At 49.6% G+C, this 19,699-nt stretch overlaps 1 protein-coding gene across 5 annotated transcripts in view; it reads left to right on the forward strand.

The window, feature by feature from the left end:
* The window catches only part of LOC113817708 (uncharacterized), a 303,937-nt gene that overhangs the window by 216,076 nt on the left and 68,162 nt on the right, over nt 1-19,699 (forward strand). Inside the window, exon 1 of one of the 5 annotated variants that reach the window (XM_070125596.1) lies at nt 6,349-6,693. The exons of the other annotated variants lie outside the window; for them this stretch is intronic. The gene's annotated coding sequence lies outside the window, so the exon portion shown is untranslated. Of the gene's footprint in view, nt 1-6,348; nt 6,694-19,699 lie in introns of those variants that run through there. 5 annotated transcript variants of the gene reach the window in all.

The raw sequence follows: 19,699 nt of genomic DNA on the forward strand, positions 1-19,699 counted from the left end.
GTTATGCAAAGCGCGCGGCGTGACGATGGGCGTAAATTTTTTAGCGCACTCTCCTGTCCGCCGCGCCGCGCGCCTTTCGCTCCTGCAAAATGACAGGGCGGTCTCGGTTTGTGCGCGATTTTTTCTTTCTTTTTTCCTTTTACCGCACTTGTATTGTGTATTTTTTAAATCTTTATTTTCTATATTTGCCTTTTATTCCTCTTCCATTGTCCGTGCTTGCTCTAGAGTTTTTATTTCGCATCGTTACTGTTTTTTCGTCTTTTTTGTACAACTTCCGTGATCCGATTTTCGTTCGAGCCATTGTGTGTTTTAAGGCCGGTTTGTTTTGTGCAGGAATTTTTACGATTTGGTTTTCAACAACGGTATCGATGCGTTCAATTGCACATGCAATGTCTTTTATATCTCTCCGTGCACGATCACTGCACGTACCCGAGCGTAAGGATGGTTTGGCATGCTCATCAATGCGTATTTTAATCGCCCATTCGGTATGTATTATTATGTTCCTCGGAGAAATTGAACGATGGATAATTCAGTGCACTTATACCTGGTTTGGACAAAGGGTTAAGCGGCAGCATATCGGGTAGCCAAGCGGACTGTGAGAACAAGAGCTACGTTAAAGATATGTAGGGCCAGTCTCCCAGGAAAGTGTAGAAGGAAGAAAATACGCTCCCTCCATTCTCACCCCCCCCCCCCCTTCGACTGTCTAGCCGCATGTGCCCGTGGTCTTTCAAAACTACTGATTGCTCCTTCCCTACCTCTCTTCTCTTCTCCTATCCCCTTCCCTTTCCTTCCCTCCCCTCCCTCCCCTCCCCTTCCTCCTCTCCTCCCTCTTCTCCTCTCCCTCCTCCCTTTCCTTCTTCTTCTCTCCCTCCCCTCCCCTTCCTCCTCTTCTTCTCTCCCTCTCTCCCTTCCCCTCCCTTCCTTCTCTTCTTCTCTCCCTCCCCTCCCTCCCCTTCCTCCTCCTTCTCCTCTCCTTCCCCTCCCCTCCCCTTCCTCCTCTTCTCCTCTCCCCTCCCCTTCCTCCTCTTCTCCTCTCCTTCCCCTCCCTCCCTCCCTCCTCTCCCCATCACCCCCGTTCTCCCGCCTTGGTGTGTCTGCTTTTAGCTAGCCACGTTGTCTGCTTTAAGCTATACTGCCATGTTTGTTTCTGATTTTTTTTGTTTGGTCTTCGATTCCGGGTACGTATCGCCTCGAACTTTTTAAAGTACTTTTATCATATTGTATTATATTGCTTGCGAGTGCTTTTTCTCTTGCGTAATGGATTAGCTGTAAATGATGCATGATGAGGTAGATTCCTATGTTTTCAGGGCAGCGTCCATTATGATGTATCAGATGGGGAAATAAAAGTGCAGTGTGCCATTAGTGTTTAATTCGAAAATGATGATAACAAAATTAATATTAATATAAATAACAAGAATAAAAGAAAAAGACAAATAGCAAAAAACAATATGTAGTTGTTCACGGTCCGTTAATTGGGTTCTGTTTCACGCTAACAACATTCATTTAGCGAAATGTTTGGAATAGCAAAAGACTGGTTTATACAACGGGGTGATTCCTCTTCGAGCCGAGTCGTTACATTTATGCCAAAACGACTTAATTATTTTCTCTATTTTCGAGTGTGGAATCGAGTGTTTTAATTATAATGTGGGAACGGTGTGCGTGTGTGTGTGTATGTATGTGTGTGTGTGTGTGTGTGTGTGTGTGTGTGTGTGTGTGTGTGTGTGTGTGTGTGTGCGCGCGCGCATGTGTTTTTGTTTCTGCCGGTTTCTGCCTGCAGATGCGATAGCAGGAACGTAGTTGAGCGTGTATGAAGTAAGGCAGGCTTCGAGGCCCTTCAATGCGTAACGCGTAACAAGGCTGCGTAACGCGCGTCACGCCCGCGCATATTCCTCTCATGGCGCAGTTCATGGCTGATCGAGCCCCGTGTAACCGTCACTCCCTCGCGCGAAGGCCGCTAATGACGGCCCAGGGGAGGCGGTCGGGCGCGGGAACGTGGCTGATAGGAGCCGGGAGGAGGAGCCAGGCTCGCCCGAGGACCCGCGAAGGATGTCTTTTAAGCGGAGTGCGGCCGGAGGGACCTTCGTGACAAACTGTGGTCTCTTAACGTTCTGGTAGTTTGGGTTGTGAAATCCCGACCGCGGGCCTGTCCACTTGGATTCCACTTGGTTTCATTTATCTTTCTTGTATATTCCTCCTTTGTTTCTCCCTTTCTTCTTTCCCTCTGTTTCTCCCTTTCTTCTTTCCCTCTGTTTCTCCATCTCAGTACTCAATTCCCTCCCACTCATTGGTTCTCTTCCCATCTCCCTTTTCTTTTTCACTGCCTCTTCTTCCTCATCCTCAACCTCTTCTCTCCCCCTCTCCTTCCTCCTCCTCCTCTCCCTCCCATAGTTTCCCCACTCCACCAATTGCTCACTTCTCTCCTCCCCTTCTCTCCCCTCGGCCGCCCAGCTGACAGTGCAGGAAAAGCATTTGTCGTGGCGCGGGAAGGGGGGTGGCTAGGGTGACGGAGGGAGGGAGGGAGGATGAGGGGGAGGGAGGGTGGCATGGGGGAGAAAGCGGCGGTCGCATTTTGGGGATGACACACACCGCGCCGTGTCATTAATTGGCAAACTTTTGCAGGTTCCCCTAAATGCGAGTGTAAAACATTAGACAGGGGCCGCAGGGAAGGTCGGCGCGAGAAGAGAGAGCAGCAAGCAGTTCGAAGCACAAGTGTCGTTAATGTTAAGGGGAATGGGATTCGACGGGTTGTCTGTAAACCAAGGGATGGGGGTCGCTGGACGGACTTTCAAAACCTCTTAGAGGAGGGATATAAACGAAGCAAATGAAAACAGACGGGCGAAAGAGAAAAAAGAAGCAGGACTGAGCGAAAAAAAAGAAACACGTGACGTCAGTCAAATAACCGCAAATGAATGACGGAGAGAATCGACGTCGGCGTTTGTGCTTGGGAGGAGAAAGAGGAGAAAAGAAGAAGGAAAAAAAGAAGAAAAACATTAAAGAAAAAAAGACGCTAAAAGGAGGAGGAAGAGAGGGAGAGAGAGAGGAAGCCACACAGCCGTTCCATTAAGTGTTCATGGTGTCTTGGAGGGGTGGGAACACGAGGAGGCTGCGTGACAATAGTGCGAGGTTCATAGGCCATGTGGTGAAGGTTCAGCAAATCGATTGTTGTTGCTAGCATAAAGTGGCTAGGCTTACAGACTTGCCTTCCCTCCCCTCCCGTCCTTTACTCCAGCTGCTGGACTCACTCTCTCTCTCTCTCTCTCTCTCTCTCTCTCTCTCTCTCTCTCTCTCTCTCTCTCTCTCTCTCTCTCTCTCTCTCTCACTCCCTCTTTCTCTCTCATTCCCTCTCTCTCTCATTCCCTCTCTCTCTCTCATTCCCTCTCTCTCTCTCTCATTCCCTCTCTCTCTCTCTCTCTCACTCTCTCTCTCTCTCCCTCTCCCTCCCTCCACCTCTCTCTCTCCTTCTCTCCCCCTCTCTCTCTCTCTCTCCCCCTCTCTCTCTCTCTCTCTCTCTCTCTCTCTCTCTCTCTCTCTCTCTCTCTCTCTCTCTCTCTCTCTCTCTCTCTCTCTCTCTCTCTCTCTCTCTCTCTCTCTCTCTCTCTCTCTCTCTCTCTCTCTCTCTCTCCCTCTCTCTCTCTCCCTCTCTCCCTCTCTCTCTCTCCCTCTCTCTCTCCTTCCTTCACCCTCTCTCCCTCCCTCCCTCTCTCCCTCCTCTCTCTCCCTCTCTCTCTCTCCCTCCTCTCTCCCTCCCTCCCTCCCTCCTCTCTCTCCCTCTCCCCCTCTTCTGTTTCTCTCTCCTCACCCTTACTCTCCCGCAGTCTCAATCTGCCTATCTCATTTTTCCTGTCTGCCTTTGAAACTGCCTGCGTGTCACTCTCCTGTAGCCATGTTCCTCTTCTCTCCGCCTTCGCCTTCCTTTATCTCGTTCACACGCACACACACACACACACACACACACACACACACACACACACACACACACACACACACACACACACACACACACACACACACACACACACACACACACACACACACACACACATTGTCCCCTGTATGCGAGAGCGGGGATTCTTTGACCACAGTTTTTAAATCAATAGGGAGAGTTGGGAGCGAGGCGGAGAGGGCAGTGCAAGGTATAACGGGCGAGGGGACTGTGAGGGGAACGAATGTAGGTCGCGAGGTGGGAGTGAGGTGGGGAAAATGGGAGGGGGAAGGGGGCAAGGTTAGTCACGAAAAGGGGAAGGAAACAGATAAAAGAGGGAGGGGGAGGAAACAAGAAGAAAGTGGTCTGAAATGGGGGAATAATTGAGTAAGGATGTGGTTATTATTGCAGGTAAGGGGTGAAGGGAAAGGGGAATTAACGGTGGAATGGGGAAGGAGTGGAGAAGAGAGAAATGACAACGGCATAGGGGAAAAATACATAGAGGGGTAGGAGAAAAGAGAAAATGCGAAAATAGAAATAGCATAGGAAGGAGAGAACAGAATGGCCAAGGGAAATGAGATAAGACTAAGGGGAAAAAGAGAGCGCGAGACCATACCGTTGTCCGTGTGACACTTGAAGCCCCGACATTAAACCGGGAAGGACATCCAATCGGAGGCTCGCCATGCGTGAACGAGGTGTCAGATTAGCAGCCGACTCGTGTCAGAACAGCTCTCCCGTGGGCACAGCAGCGCTCTCATCTCCGATCTTTTTTCAATAAGGATCTTTTCACGTGTCCCTACAGCGTGCACTATGCTATCATACTCCTCTTCCGCTCCTACACCGCCATTCGTTTCCATTACGTGAAGGTAGGATATACACGGGCTTGTCTGTCGCTGCAACGGGGGAAATTTCCCGGCGATGAGTCAGCTGCTGGGGGTCCTGGTCTTTTTTGTCTTTTTCATTCATTTTTATGCAAAATGCGCGCAGGGGTTCGCGTCAAAGTTTCTACTGGGTCAGCGTTTACTTTTTTCATTGTTTTTCATTTCTGGGTTAGCGGAGGGAATAGACATGGGTGTTCGCTTTATGATTTTTTTCCAAGAAGTTGGTCACATAGGCATATAAATAGACGAAGTATATAAAATGGCAAAGGGTGGTTGGAAGATGCGGGTGTACTCATGGCTATAAAATGCCATTTCACTCTAAGGGTCTCTGCGCCGGGTCAAGTAAGCAGAGTCGCCGCCTGTCTTGTTGAAATTCTGCGAGATTTACGGTTCGGTAATTCCACTATGAAGACTTTTAGCTTACTGTGTTCTAAGCCAAGGTTTAGGCGTTCATTGTTGAATAATTGGAATGATGAATACGGCGATTCGCACGTGAGCTCTCGGCGAATCGATACCGGAGTCAAAGGGGCAGCTAGGAGCGTTAGTTTCCTGCGCGAGTTAAGTCATAGACAAAGAAAAATATCTTGACTGATGCTTTGCCCCGGCCCTGTAATAATCGTTCGGTGAAAGCATGCGAATATTCATGCTGGAACGTACTTAAGTGTTATGAAAGGGTAACTCGGCCTTTGATTTTGTAAATCAGAGCATTATATAGAGATCACCGAGACTGCCCAAGGCTCGCTGCTAGGTTAAAATCATGTATTTTTTCCTCCCACTGCCATCGCTTTCAAAGTCGCAGGACTGTTCATTTACGCTCACACGCTCGGCCAATCGAGAACAAATCCCCTCAGTAGCTCACAGCAGTGAGCGGCCCCCGTAAGACAAACAGAGTCCCTCCTGAACCCCCATCTGGTTCTTTTAACTGGCTATAGTGACGTGTCTAATTGCCGGCGCGTGTAATACACCAAGATTTTCCCCTTCCCCCCAGATCTACTTCTGGTACGTTTTAATAATAAGATAACAGAGTAAATTGCTCCGCCTCGTTTCGTTGTGTCCAGTTAATGGCTGTGGCACGGCGGTCTCTGATAACAGGCGGTGACACAGATCCATCACCGGGTGCTGCTTGTGCGAATTCGAGTCGACCTCCGCTCTGAGCTCTTTTCTTTAGCCTCAGCCGACTAGGAGCTGTTTTTCTTTTTGACTATTTATTCACTTATTCGGAAAAGTAACACGTTGTTTCGCCCAAGTCAAACACGAAAATACCCGTTCACAACAAAGAGCGAAACTTCAATATTTGCTTCGGGTTTCCCTCTGGGTGGGATACAGTAGCTTCGCAATTTCCAGATTTACTTTGTAAATGTACGATATATTTCATTGGTAGTAAACATGGTGATCATACCAGTAGGTGGCATATAACCTTCAGTGTACACAAAGATAAATAACCATCGAGGACAAAATTTTCTTTGTATTAATGGAATATGAAACATGAGTGTGCGAGAGCGTGTGTATCTGGCGAGAGCTGGCAGCCATGCGCCCACATCTGTGCGAAACATCAAGTGCATCAGTGGCGCTAGTGGAGTGAGCGAGGTGAGGTGTCGAGCGCGTTGCTGCGTCCCTCCACACTGAGTAATAACCCTGTCGACGGTATTGGCCAAAGATCCAGCAGATATCCTTCGGAAAACAGTGAATGTGACGCTTGTTTACGTGATCCTTGGGCGTTTCTGTCCTCAATAATTGTGTGCACGTGCTAGTTTTGGGATGAAGCAGAATATATTAAAGGGAAGGTGTGATCAGCTGGGAGTCCGGGGTTATGTCCGGAGATCATCGTCGTCTGCAAGATTGTCCTCGGCACGCTAGTCAGTAGCACCTCCCACCTGCATCCCGGCACAGGTAGGCCTACCCATTTTTATATGTCTAACAAAACGCATGCTGGATAAAAATAGTAAAATGAATCGATTAAACCTGAGCATTAGAGGAGGAGCTTCTTCAGCCATTGAGTTTGTGTCTTGTCCTTTATGAATTATGGTACGTTTATTTGTTGACACGAACACCTCTCGTCGCGCAGGTGGACTTGGTGATGTTGGCTTTCCTTTTTATACTGAAGCGATTGTTAGTTATCGAATTTTGTTGGAGCACATGTTCCGGTCTGACTCTCCCCCCTCGACAGTCCCATTCCCCCTCACCCCTCTCCCTCTGCCTCCCCTCACCATTGATCGTGACGGCGGGGAGCCCAAACAACCTCCCTCAGCAGTTAAGAGTACTGGCTGTGGACAACACAAAACGTTGTCTTCCTTTTGTGTTGTTTAACGCCAGCAAGACGTCTTTGTACTTCGGCATCCACAGGCGTTGTGTGGCTTTGATATTTGAAAAAATGTTCTTGGTGTAAAACCGAGTCAATGGTTTCCCTTGCAGGAAGATGGTTGTGTTTTGACAGCTTGCCTCGTCTGGCCTAGCTCGCGTGGCTGTGCCGGTAGGCCATGTTGGGTGTGTCTGGTCATCCCCTTTCCCCCCTCCCCCTTGCACTTACCATACACCGCCTCCTGGGTTGACTACGCTGTCCACACCACACTTCCGTCACCTCGTATACAAACAGGATATTCATTCGTGTTCTCATTTTAATTGACTGTCGTTCTCCCTTCTCCCTCCCTGCCTCCCTCCTCTCTCTCTCTCTCTCTCTCTCTCTCTCTCTCTCTCTCTCTCTCTCTCTCTCTCTCTCTCTCTCTCTCTCTCTCTCTCTCTCTCTCTCTCTCTCTCTCTCTCTCTCTCTCTCTCTCTCTCTCTCTCTCTCTCTCCCTCCCTCTCTCTCTCTCTCTCTCTCTCTCTCCCTCTCTCTCTCTCTCTCTCTCTCTCTCCCTCCCTCTCCCTCTCCCTCTCCCTCCTCCCCCTCTCCCTCCTCCCTCTCCTCTCCCTCTCCCCTCCTCCCCCCTCTCTCCCTCTCTCTCCCTCCTCCCTCCTCCCCCCCTCTCTCCCTCCCTCCTCCCCCCCTCTCCCTCTCCCTCCTCCCCCCTCTCTCCCTCCCTCCTCCCCCTCTCTCCCTCTCCTCCTCCCCCTCTCCCTCTCCCTCCTCCCTCTCTCTCTCCCTCTCCTCCTCCCTCTCTCTCTCTCTCCTCCTCCCCCTCTCTCTCCCTCTCTCCTCCCCCTCTCTCCCTCCTCCTCCTCCCCCTCTCCCTCCCCCCTCTCTCCCTCTCCACTCCTCCCCCTCTCTCCTCCCCTCTCTCCCTCTCCCTCCTCCCCCCTCTCACTCCCCCTCTCTCCCACTCTCTCCTCCCCCCTCTCTCCCTCTCCCTCCTCCCCCTCTCTCCCTCTCCTCCCTCCCCTCTCTCTCCCTCTTGCCCCTTTCTTTCTCCCTCCTTGCCCTCTCCTTTCTATCCCTCTTGCTCCCTCTCCTTTCCTCTCATTTTCCCTATTTCTCTCTCCCTGCATCCTCCCTCCCTTTTCCTTCCTCCTTCCCTACCTTCTTCCCCTTCTCCCTGTCTACTTCTTCTTCCTCCCTCTCCCTGTCTTCCTTTCCCCTTTTCCCATCCTTTCCTTTTCCTCTCCCTCCTTTCCCACTCACTCCTTCCTTCTCTCTCCTCCTTCTTTCCTCTCTCCCTCCTTCCTTGTCCTCCTCCCTCTCCCCCTTCCTTCTCCATCTCCCTCTTTCCTTCTCCCTCCTTCCTTCTGCATCTCCTTTCTTCCTTCTCCATCTACCTCTCCCTCCTTCCTTCCTTCCTTCTCCATCTCCCTCTCCCTCCTTCCTTCTCCCTCTTCCCTTCCCTTTCCCTCTCCCTCACCTCACCTCACTTCCTCACCTCTCTCTATCTGTTTTTCCTCCATTTCAATGATACTTTGTTTCCTCCCAATTTGTCGATCTTCCTCCCCCCTCCTCATATGCCCTTCCATTCCTTCCCTCCACTACCATCCTGTCCTTTCCCTCCCCAGTCGTTTACCGTTTTCTCTTTATACGGACCTCTACTCTTTTATGTGTCTCTTACTCCCCATCCCCATCTTTGCGTTTCCCTGTCCTCCTATACCTTCTTCTCTATCTCACTTTCTCCCTTCCCTCCGCAGCCCTCATTTATATCATTTTCTTCCTCCCTCCTCAGTCTTTGTCCTCACACCCTTTCTTCCCCTCTCCAGACCTTCTTTCCCTCCCCTCTCCAGACCTTCTTTCCCTCCCCTTACCTCCTTTCCCCTTCTCTTCTTTCCAATTCTCTTCTGTCCGTTTCCTCCCCCTCCCTTCCTCCCTTTCTTTCCCTCCCATTTCCCAGCCCGTCACGCACGAGATCCGTTGCAGCAGCAGTGGCTCATGCTGCCGGCGAGGAAGGAAAGCGCGTTCGTGGATCAACCGTTCGTGTCGTGTGTCTCCTTCGCCGTGAATAAGCATTTATTTGCCGTTTAAATTGAACTCGGTTGACAACAGACGATGACGAAGCGCCTTTTCATTTAAAAACTTATGGTGTAAGTAGGGATTTTTAATTTTTGGATATATTTTCTTTATTTTCGATGCCTATAAAAGTCTCTATTTTTCGTGTTTGGACACATCGTTACAAACAGTTATAAGGCATCTTTTGCGCCTTTGTCGTTTTATTTTTTCAGTCCTTGATTTATTTCTTCTGATTTGGCGTGCGTGATTGCTTAGTGTCGTGAGCTCCCTTGCCATGCCATGCGGGCGAAAATAAATGCTAGAATGATTTTTTTTAAATCTCTGAAGATCTCGCATGGCTACAATTAGTTACGTGTTATGTACGCAAATGGGATAGATTTCTGTATCCTACCAGTAAAGGGCTAGCAGCGATACCAGTAGCAGCAGCAGAAGGAACATGGCCATCATCAGAGAAGAAGAAGAAGACTTGGCCTTTTCCATGCCGAATGAGGAAGTGTTTCTTCTTTCCTTGCTTGGTCCTCCTCCTCCTCCTCCTCCTCCGCTTCCATTTCCTTGATCATACCTTTGTGCTATACTCTTCAGCCAATACTCCTTCACTCCCGACTATTAAAGATTGAAGGAATGAATGTAAAATCCAGTTATGGTTTAAAGGAAAACGTGAGGAAGGGAGAAAGGAACGAGAACATGATCCGAAGGAAAGAAATGAATTTAGGGTCACGTATAAAATGAAACCGACCCACATTATTAATAGAATTAAAGTCTTGACGGCCCGAATCCGCCGAAGATTCCTCTCAGAACGAAGAGAAAAAGCGAAATGGATTACGTGTAAGTGAAGGAGAGAATGTGATCACGTGAGAGATATGCAAAGGAGGATTACATGTACGAAAGAAGTGGGGAGGCGACGGCCGATACGAGCCTTGCCTGCCTGCCTGCCGGTGGATAAAGACGCCATTGTGAGGTGTTATAAGGCGCCCGGGTCATGAGTGGTCATGCAGGATGATCTGGTAACTTTACAGGCGAGAAGGTGGGGAGGGAGGGAGGGAGGGGGGAGGGAAGCTGGCTCGAGCGCAGTTTGCATCCCTCCGCGCCTGGCTTTACCCTCCTTTCGCGGGTCTTCGGTCGGGAGGGCGTGTTCCCGTTGTTCTACAGGCCTTCTTTGTCTCCCGTTGGGTCTGTCTTGGATTTCCTTCGTTCGGCGAATGTCATTCGTTTATTCTCTTTTCCTGCTTCTCCTCCTTGCCCTTCTTCCCCCCTCTCCCTCTCTCTCTGCCCTCCCTCATCGCGCCCTTCCCTCCACGCCCCTCACACTTAACCTTTGGAAGATGGAGGGCCCCTCCTCACGCCTCTCACACCTCACCTTTGCCTCCCTCCCGCCCCTTTAACCTCATACACGAGGCATACATCCACACGCCTCTCCTGTCATACGTATGTTCCAGCTGGCCCGACTCTTTGCATGCGCGCCTTTCGTTTGTCCTTATTCCCCCTTTTATCGTCAGTGATTTTGGATATTTTTTATTTTCTTTATCAGCTATGTTGTCGGTTTACATGTATAGCGTTCTGTTTCGTGGTTATTTGGGGTTTCCCTTTCCTCTCCATCGCTCATTCCTTGTTATTCGATTTTCCCGCGTATTCACATATCCTTGTTCTCGTTCGTTTCTCTCTTCTTTTCTTTCTCGTTTTTTTTTTTTTAGATTTTATTTTCGTTTCTTCATTTTCATCATTTTCTTATTTTCGTTCTGTTTAATCTTTTCTTCATTTTTCGCGAGAGAAATAGGTTTTCTTTTGTTTCGCTTTCTTTTCCAATATATATATTTTTCTCTCTCCCCTCTTATATTCCCATTTTTTGTGTATTTTGTCTCACTCCTTTCATTACTCACCAGTTATTGATTCTCGCCATTTCTTGTCTTTGTATACCCTGCACTACGACTCAGATGAAGAAATGTAAAACATCCTTCATAATACAGCATCTCCAATCCACACGAGCATCATCCTGAACATCGTCACGCATCAGTGATATTCTCAACCTCCATTGAACATGAAACACGAACATTCCGCATCCGCCTTGGCCTAACGCCACCACTATCAGACGGCCATTATCAACGTACAACATCCTATTCTTACGGTTTCAATCCTCTGTAGCATCATAGTCAGTCTTATAACATGCAGAAACATATACAGCAGCATCAGCATAAACAGCAACACAACATGCAACAGAAAGACCTACATACCATCACATAAACAGTGACACTACACGCAGCATAAACACCGACATGCCACATGGGCAACACGCAGTACGAAGCGCCCTGAGACGGTACGGTATATTCAGCGTACGACATCCGACCTGATCTACCTCCTCTCTGCCCGTCATCTGTCTTGCTCTTGCCCGCCTGTTTGCTTGCCCGCCTGTCTGCTTGCCCGCCTGCGTGATTGATAGCTCTGCTTTGCTCTACGGCTTCACTCGCTTGGTTGTTTGCATCGTTGTTGTTTTGTTTGCGTGGGTTATTTTTGTAGCATTTTTCTTCGGCGAGGGTTCCCGGAAGAAAGAAAATTGCGTTTCCGATTTTTCTGGGTTCGTTTTGCCTTTCTGCGACGTGGTATTTTCCTGTCTGAACTTTTTTTTTAACTCGGGATTTTTTTGTGGGAGGAGAGGGTGTTTCTTTCGTATAGGCTTTGTTTTATGATCTTGGAAGTGTTTTTTTTCAATTTCTCTATACATTTTATTTTTTAACGTTCCCCTTCCGCTCTGAAATGCTCCCCTTTTTCGGAAAATTCTTCTCCCTTTCGTGCTTTTTTATTGGTTTGATTTAGTAAAATAAAAGTAAAAATCTATCTCCTTGTTCTAAAAATTTATCTCGCCCCCATAATTGGCGAATGTTATGGCGAGGCTGCATTGGGAGGGGGAGGGCGTGGGGGCTGAGGAGGAGGGACTAGACATTTTGCTGATGTCATCCTCGGGCTCCGAGGTTGACCCTTGGGCATGCTGACGTAGAGGTGCCCCTCTCCCTCTCGCACGCCCCTGCCCCCTTCCCCTCCGCCAACCACGGCGCAGGGCGGTGTGAGACCAGATTGTGCATGGATGGATAATATTCCTTGAAAGGTTGTTTGTTTTATATGTGTGTGTGTCTGTCTGTCTTTGTCTGTATGGGTGTGTAACTTTTCGTTTATATAAGCGTGTGGGTTTAGACCTTGTGCGTGTTAGATGTGAATTCCAGTCCCCATTCAAACGCAAATGTAACACAGGAACGCCGAGTAGAACAATTTCCATTGGAAAAATATCAGATATATAGCCTTGTCCTTTTTTCACTATTTTGTTTCGGATTTTGTTTTTTGAACTCCTCCTCCTCGCATTTGCTCTTAAGGTAAGTGCCTATCTGTGTATTTGCCGTATATAGCATGCATAATTTTGCATATACGTCACGGGGTAAAGATGATGTATGTAAATAAAAGCTTTCGTGGTAAGCTGGTACCTCCATTTACGTGCGGGGGGAGATGTGGGGCACGGTTTCCCTAACGGTAGCCTGCATTCGAGGCACTGCTAGCCACGGCGATGCGGAACGAGAGAGTGTTGGTGGGCGTAGGCGTGTGGGCGGACGAGGGCGGGCGTGAGGCGAGGCGGGAGATTGTGGTCCAAGATGAGACGTCGACGGTCATAGCAGTCTGCGACCTCCTCCCTCCGCCCGCCTCTCTCTCTCTCTCTCTCTCTCTCTCTCTCTCTCTCTCTCTCTCTCTCTCTCTCTCTCTCTCTCTCTCTCTCTCTCTCTCTCTCTCTCTCTCTCTCTCTCTCTCTCTCTCTCTCTCTTCTCTCTCTTCTCTCTCTCTCTCTCTCTCTCTCTCTCTCTCTCTCTCTCTCTCTCTCTCTCTCTTTTTCTCTCTCTTTTTCTCTCTCTTCTCTCTCTTCTCTCTCTTCTCTCTCTCTCTCTCTCTCTCTCTCTCTCTCTCTCTCTCTCTCTCTCTCTCTCTCTCTCTCTCTCTCTCTCTCTCATATCTTTCCCGTCTCTCAGTCGTTGCTCGTTCTCCACGACCCTTTATTTTTATCTCTATCTATCCATCTATCTGTCTCCCTATCTATCTGTCTCCCTATCTCCCTCCCTCCCTTATCTTCCCTCGTTCTACATAGCCTATACAGCCACGATATTGCTTTTCCCCTTTCCTTGTTCAAGCGCCTGGTACTGTGGCCGCCGCCGCCCTCCACACCCCACTTGTGTTCCCGTCGATGCATTAGTCGTGGTCTGCTTGTGTTGTTCACGTGGAAATGAATAATGCATAAGATGTGGGAGGGGCGCCGGAAGTGAGGGAGAAAGAGAAAGGAGGGGAGAGAAGGAGAGGACGATGAAAGAAATAGGTAGAAGGGAGAAAGGGCATTAAAACGAACTAGAAGGTAGATAGAAGGGAGAGAAGTGAGGGCGGGATGAAGGAAGGATGGGTGAGAGAAATGTGTAAGGGACAAAGAGAGGGGAAGGGAGAGGTACAAGAGAAGGAAGGGATAAAGGGAAGTGCGAAGAAAATGGAAAGACGCATGGAATGAGAAGAGAGAAGGGAGGAAGGGTGGGGGGCGAAATTGAGGAGAAGGTTTTGGGGATTTGTTCGTTGGCACGAGAATGGCATTGTCAGTGTAACCTGACGAAGGGGTAAGATAAGAGTGAGGGGATAGGCAGAGGGTGTGAAGGGGGGTGATAAAGGAGGCAGAGAAAGCGAAATCAGTATCGAGAAAGATGAAGGGGAAAAACCGCGAAAGACGGTCATGCGCGTAGTGTCGCATATGTAGCGCGCGGCACCCCGCCGAGAGTGTCATAGCCAAGGCCGCGAGTCCGACACCGGGTAGACGAGGCCCATTCAGCCCCGGAGTATTATGTGACGCCCTGAACGTTCCCAGGGTGCTCGGCGCACAACGGCTGGTGTGCGCTGTCAATTCGCAATACAGGCGGTGAACATTGCACGCGTATTGTATTGAAGCGCATTGCGAGGGAAGCGGCGCCGTCAAGTAGCAATATACGTGGCCTCCAGATGCAGCTTTACATGACTGTGTCCGTGACGGTAGAGTAGCACCGCTTAAGGACACGTTGCAGCTTCCAGGGGATGAAGGGGTGACGTCATTGGATAGGGGGATCGGGGGGTTGGGGGGGGGGGTTGGAGCGAGATGTCTCAGGGTTGGTTCCGCCACGAGTTACGGCCATGCGTGTGAAAATTTATATTTTCTCCTCACGCTTTTTCCTCCTACCCTCCACCTTCTCTCTCTCTCTCTCTCTCTCTCTCTCTTTTCTCTTTCTCTCTCCCTCCCTCTCCTTCCCTCTCCCTCCCTCTCTCTCCCTCTCCTCCTCTCTCCCTCCCTCTCCTTCCTCCTCCCTCCCTCTCCCCCTCTCCCTCCTCTCTCCCCCTCTCTCCCTCCCTCTCCCTCTTCCCCTCTCTCTCCCCCTCTCTCCCTATCTCTCCCTCCCTCTCCCCCTCTCTCCCTCCCTATCCTTCTCTCCCTCTTTTTTTCATTTTTTTTCTCTGGGGGTGGGGGGATTGCCTCTTGTGGATGTTAGCAACCTCCTCAGGGATTTTCTGAAGTAGAGAAACGGGCACGCAGACAGGCTGAGAGAAACACTGTGGCATTGAGAGCAGACATCTTAACAGTTGCGCCAACTGTGACTCTCCGTCGAGAATGCACTGACCTTATTTTCTCAAGTACTCCAAATGTCGAAGAGTACATGACGTTAACCACATGGGATGACAGGGCAAGGCGCAGAGGAAAACAACTTCTTTTAAGTACTCTGACTTCCAAACCGCAGCGGGGGATCATCAAACCCTGGTGCCAAACTCGTTGACGGGTACTCATAACAGACAAGATTAGGAGAGGGTAGTTTATCCCCCCACCCCCCACCCCACTCTTCCCCTCTTTCTCCCTTTACCCAGAACTCTTTTCCCCTCTCCCCTGTACTCCTTTCCCCTCTTTCCTGTGCTCCTTTCCCCACTCCCCTGTGCTCCTTTCCCCTCTTTCCTGTGCTCCTTTCCCCTCTTTCCTGTGCTCCTTTCCCCTCTTTCCTGTGCTCCTTTCCCCTCCCAACGCTTTCATTCCACTTTTCTACCCCCTTTCCTTTACCTCACCCACCAGCATACCAGCGCAACCTCGTGGTACCCTTTTCCCCTCCTTGAGGCTCCTCCCCCCCTTCTCTCCTCCCCTTTCCCTCTCCCTGCCCTCCGACCTTAAGAGTTATTCCCAGCCCAGCTATCTCTCTCTTCGATGTTTGTTTTTATGAACGTGTATTTTATCATTGCCGTCGCTAAAAGGTCATGTTCCGTTGATCATGGCCAGGCTCTGCTGCAGGCGCCCCGCCAGTGTATTTTGACGAACGCTCTCCTTTTTGACGTTTCGTGCTCATGATCACTGGTTTTGGTGTAGGCTGCGCATGGCCACGAACGCCTGCGATCAGCTGTGCTGAGCAACGGAGCTTGTGTGCCACTTGACGTACCCAGAAGGAGGGCTGTCCACTCCACCAGAGGGTAAACTGTTCGCCTTCGTGTTTATGTGCGCGGTGTCCTCTAGCAGCGCCGGCTCCTCCTTCCTCCTCCTCCTCCCTTCTTCTTTCCTCCTTCCTCCTTCCTCCTTCCTACCCCGCCCTCCTCCATTCCCATCTCCACCCTCTGCCATGGCCCTCCCCCCAGCCCCACCTACCACACCCCGACGCTGAATGTGTTGCTCCTTGCTTCCTTGATATCGAGTCTCGCTTTCTGTACTTCTGTGCCCGGGTTTCCCCTTCCTCACCCGCCCCCTCCTTCCTCCCCCGTCCTCCTTCCCCTGCCCCCCTCCTTCCTCTCTTCCCTCTCCTCCACATCCCCTTTCCTCCCATCTCTCTCCGATGTCGTGTTACTGCGGTCGTCTCGTGGCATTATAACATGGGCCAAACGGCATTACACACACAGTAGCCTGTGCATGTTTACGCATACTTCGTCACGCCCGGGTTGCTTCACGCAGCCCATAGCACAAGCCATTCCGCTCTCATACCCAGCTCCCTTCCACCCTTTACCTTACGCCATTCTCCCTTTACCCTCACGCTCTTTGGTAACTCCCAACGAGAGGGTAAAGGAGAGACTAACTTAAGCGATACAGATAGCTGTAAGATGTTTAAGAAGATACAACCATGTATCCAAGAGCTAGCTATCTGATATGTAAGACGATAGCAGTCATGTTATGTCCGAATTTTGTAATGTAGGTCTAATGTAATATGACTTTACGGCTATATATCGTATGTATCAGCGCTTTTGCAATTAGCCCGGGTGGTAAATAAGGGACTGAGCTAAAAAAAGAAAAAAAAAAAGAGGGTTAGGCTAAGAATCCCGAGAAGAGATGGATTAGTCTGCCTCTTAGCGAATAATTATCTCTTCGTCGGCTTCACCTGTAGAAGAAGAAAAACAGGTTAAGAAAGCTTTTTGCCGGTCTCTCGTCGTTTCTATTTTTATTATTCTTTTCCCGGAAAATTATCGGGTTTACAGCGGCGAAACCTTTGAAGGTAGAAGGGGAGGAGGAGAGAAAAATGGAAGAGGAAAAATGAGACGAGTAAAAGGAAGAAAGAAAATTAAAAGAATGAAAAGTAGAAAAGAAGAAAGAAACAAGAAGAGAAAGATAAGGAGGAGCAGGGAATAAGAAAGTAGGAGAATTAAAGGGGAGACAGAAGAAAAAGAAAAAGAGGATAAGGAAGTGAAAGAAAGAAGAGGAGAGGAAGGTGAGGTAGCTGGGGTCGGAAGAGGTAACGTGGAGGATATGGGCGTAATTTTATTTTTGAGCCCCGAGTTAGCCAGCCATGTCGAGGGGAGGGGGGAGGGGGAGGGGGAGGGGGAGGGGGGAAACGAATGAGGAAGGGTTAGTGCTCGCTCATTCGCTCCTTCCTTCCTTCCTTTTCTTCCCCTTTCTTTCCTTTTCTTCGCCTTTCTCTTTTTCCTTTCTTCCCCAATCGTTCTTTCCTTTTCTTATCCTTTCTTTCTTTCCTTTCTTTCCTTTCTTCCCTTTCTCCTTCCTTCCCTTCCTTTCCTTTCCTTTTCTTTCCTTCCTTTCCTTTTCTTTCTTTCCGGTTGTTCATCCTTTCCCAGTTTTATCGTGGCTGCCTCTTCTGCCTCGGCTTTCTTGCTATATATATATATATTTCGTCTTTCCATCTCCCTGATTTTATATCTTCCAGCTTTCTTTCTTCTCTTTATCTCTAATGCAGCGGAAGTTACACTTTTTCATTTTTATATTTCTCTTTTGTCTGGCCGCTCTTCACCTTATTTGACCTTAATTTCCTCCTTTGGAGCCCCCCCCCCCCACTCCTCCACTCCTCTACACGTGTCTCCTCCTCTCCTCCTCTATCTTCATCCCCCTTTCCCTATCCCTCTTCACATCTCTCTCTCTCTCTCTCTCTCTCTCTCTCTCTCTCTCTCTCTCTCTCTCTCTCTCTCTCTCTCTCTCTCTCTCTCTCTCTCTCTCTCTCTCTCTCCCTCTCTCCCTCTCTCTCCCTCTCTCTCCCTCTCTCCCTCTCTCCCTCTCTCTCTCTGTCTCTCCCTCTCTCTCTGTCTGTCTCTCTCTCTCTCTCGCTCTCTCTTTCATTCTCTCTCTCTATTTTTCTATCTATCTTTCTCTCTCTCTCTATCTATCTATCTTTCTCTCTCTCTCCGTTTCTTTCTTTCTCTTTCTCTCTCTCTCTTTCTCTCCTCTCTCTCTCTCTCTCTCTTTCTCTCTCTCTCTTTCTCTCTCTCTCTCCTCTCTTTCGCTCGCTCCCGCCCTCCCTCCCTCCTTTCTCTCCCCCCTCCCCTCTTACCTTGTTTCTCCGCCATGGCTCGCCGCATCCCTGACTCACTGCTTGAGCATGACGTGAACTCCCCTCATTCATGACCTCAGCCTCTCACTCGCAGGTCCTTGCCTCCCCTCAACTCGCTCAAATTCTTCTCCCCTCTCCACTCTCCTGTCCCTCTCTTGTTTCGTATTTTTCCTTTCCTTTGCTTCCTTTGCTCGCCCTGTGTTCTTCTCTCTCTTCCTTCTAATCTGTTATTTCTTAGTTTTCCTCTTCTCCTTCCCTGATTCCAGTTCTCTTCTCCCCTTTCCCCTTTCTCCTTTTATCACTTACATTTCAACCCATCCCCTTCTCCGTTCTATGCCCTTTTTGCTTATCCACATTACTCTCATCTCCCCATTTTCCCTTTTCCTTTCATCCCCTCTTCGTTTTTTTCCCCATTCTCTCCTATTTTCGTTTCTCTATTTTTCTCGCATCCCCTCCCTATCTCCCATTTTTTTCGTTCCTCTCTCCTTTTCCCATTTCTTTTCGCCCTATTCTCCTTTTCCTTTTCTCTACTCCTCATCCCACCTTGCCATAGCACTTGACAAGGCCTGGCGGTGATTTAACGGCTCAGGAGTACAAGAGGTTCTGTCATACTTGAAGAGGAGGAGGAGGTGGAAGGGGAAGAGGAGGAAAGAAGAGGAAGAGGGGAAATTGAAGAGGAGGAGGAGGAAGAGGAGAAAAGAAGAAAAGGAAGAGGGAAAATTGAGGAGGAAGAGGAAGAGAACGAATGAGGAGCAAGAGAGGGTCGGAGGGAAAGGAAGAGAGAGTGCGAGGGAAAAAGAGAGGGGGAAGGGAGAAGGAAGATGGAGGTAAGAAGGCGGAATGGGACAGAAAACATGAAAAAAATGAAGATGAATAAGGAAAAATGAGTGAAAGGAGGAAGATCAGAAGAAAAAAATGAGAAAGAAGAAGAAAAAGAAAAAATACGGAGGATTTATTTAGCCCGCAAGATATTTGTTTTCTTATTCATCTCGAGTTAATTAATCTGCGACTGGAGATGGCGGATCGGATCGAATTGTCGGACAGAAGTAGGCGAGAGAGGGAACCACGTGGCCGCTAGGTTGCTTCTTTTCCCTCTACTACCCCTTCCACCCCCTCCTCCCCCTCACCCCCTCACCCTCTCACCCTCTCAAGACCCTCCCCTTCTCTGCTTCACCCGGCATGTTGCTTTTGCTCTCCCCCAACTCCCCTCCTTCGCCCGGCATATTGCTTCAGCTCGCTCTCGCCCCTCGAGTTCGCTTCCCCCCTCCGCCCACTCCCTCACCCGGTGGCACTGCGGCGGCCCTGCTTCGGCGAGTGCCACCTTTCCTTCCCTTCTTCCTGCCCTTTCCTTCCCCAACTCCCTCCGGCGACCGAGTGTTTCCCTCATTAGCTGGCACATTACGGACTCGACGCACGCCTCTGTCCCCCTTCCCCCACTCCCCCTCCCTATACCTTCTTGCCCCCCTCCCCTTATTCACCCCCATGCCACCTAGCCTACCCATTCTCCTCCCTTCCTCTACCTTTTGCCTCCCCTCTCATGCCCCCATTTCTCTCTCCTACCCATCTCTCCCTCCTCTCCTTCATGTTTTCCCTCGTAAAGTCTTTTCCCCCATCTCTTTCCCTCCCCTACCCCTTCGTGTTTCTTCTCATCACATATGTCTCCCCCCTCCCCCCTCCACTTCCCTTGTCTCCCCTACCCTCTCCTCCCTTGCCCCTCGTTCCTCTCCACGCCACCCCGGGCGTGACCTTTGACCCA

The sequence above is a fragment of the Penaeus vannamei genome, chromosome 9 (genome assembly GCF_042767895.1).
Source record: "Penaeus vannamei isolate JL-2024 chromosome 9, ASM4276789v1, whole genome shotgun sequence".
NCBI lineage: Eukaryota > Metazoa > Arthropoda > Malacostraca > Decapoda > Penaeidae > Penaeus > Penaeus vannamei.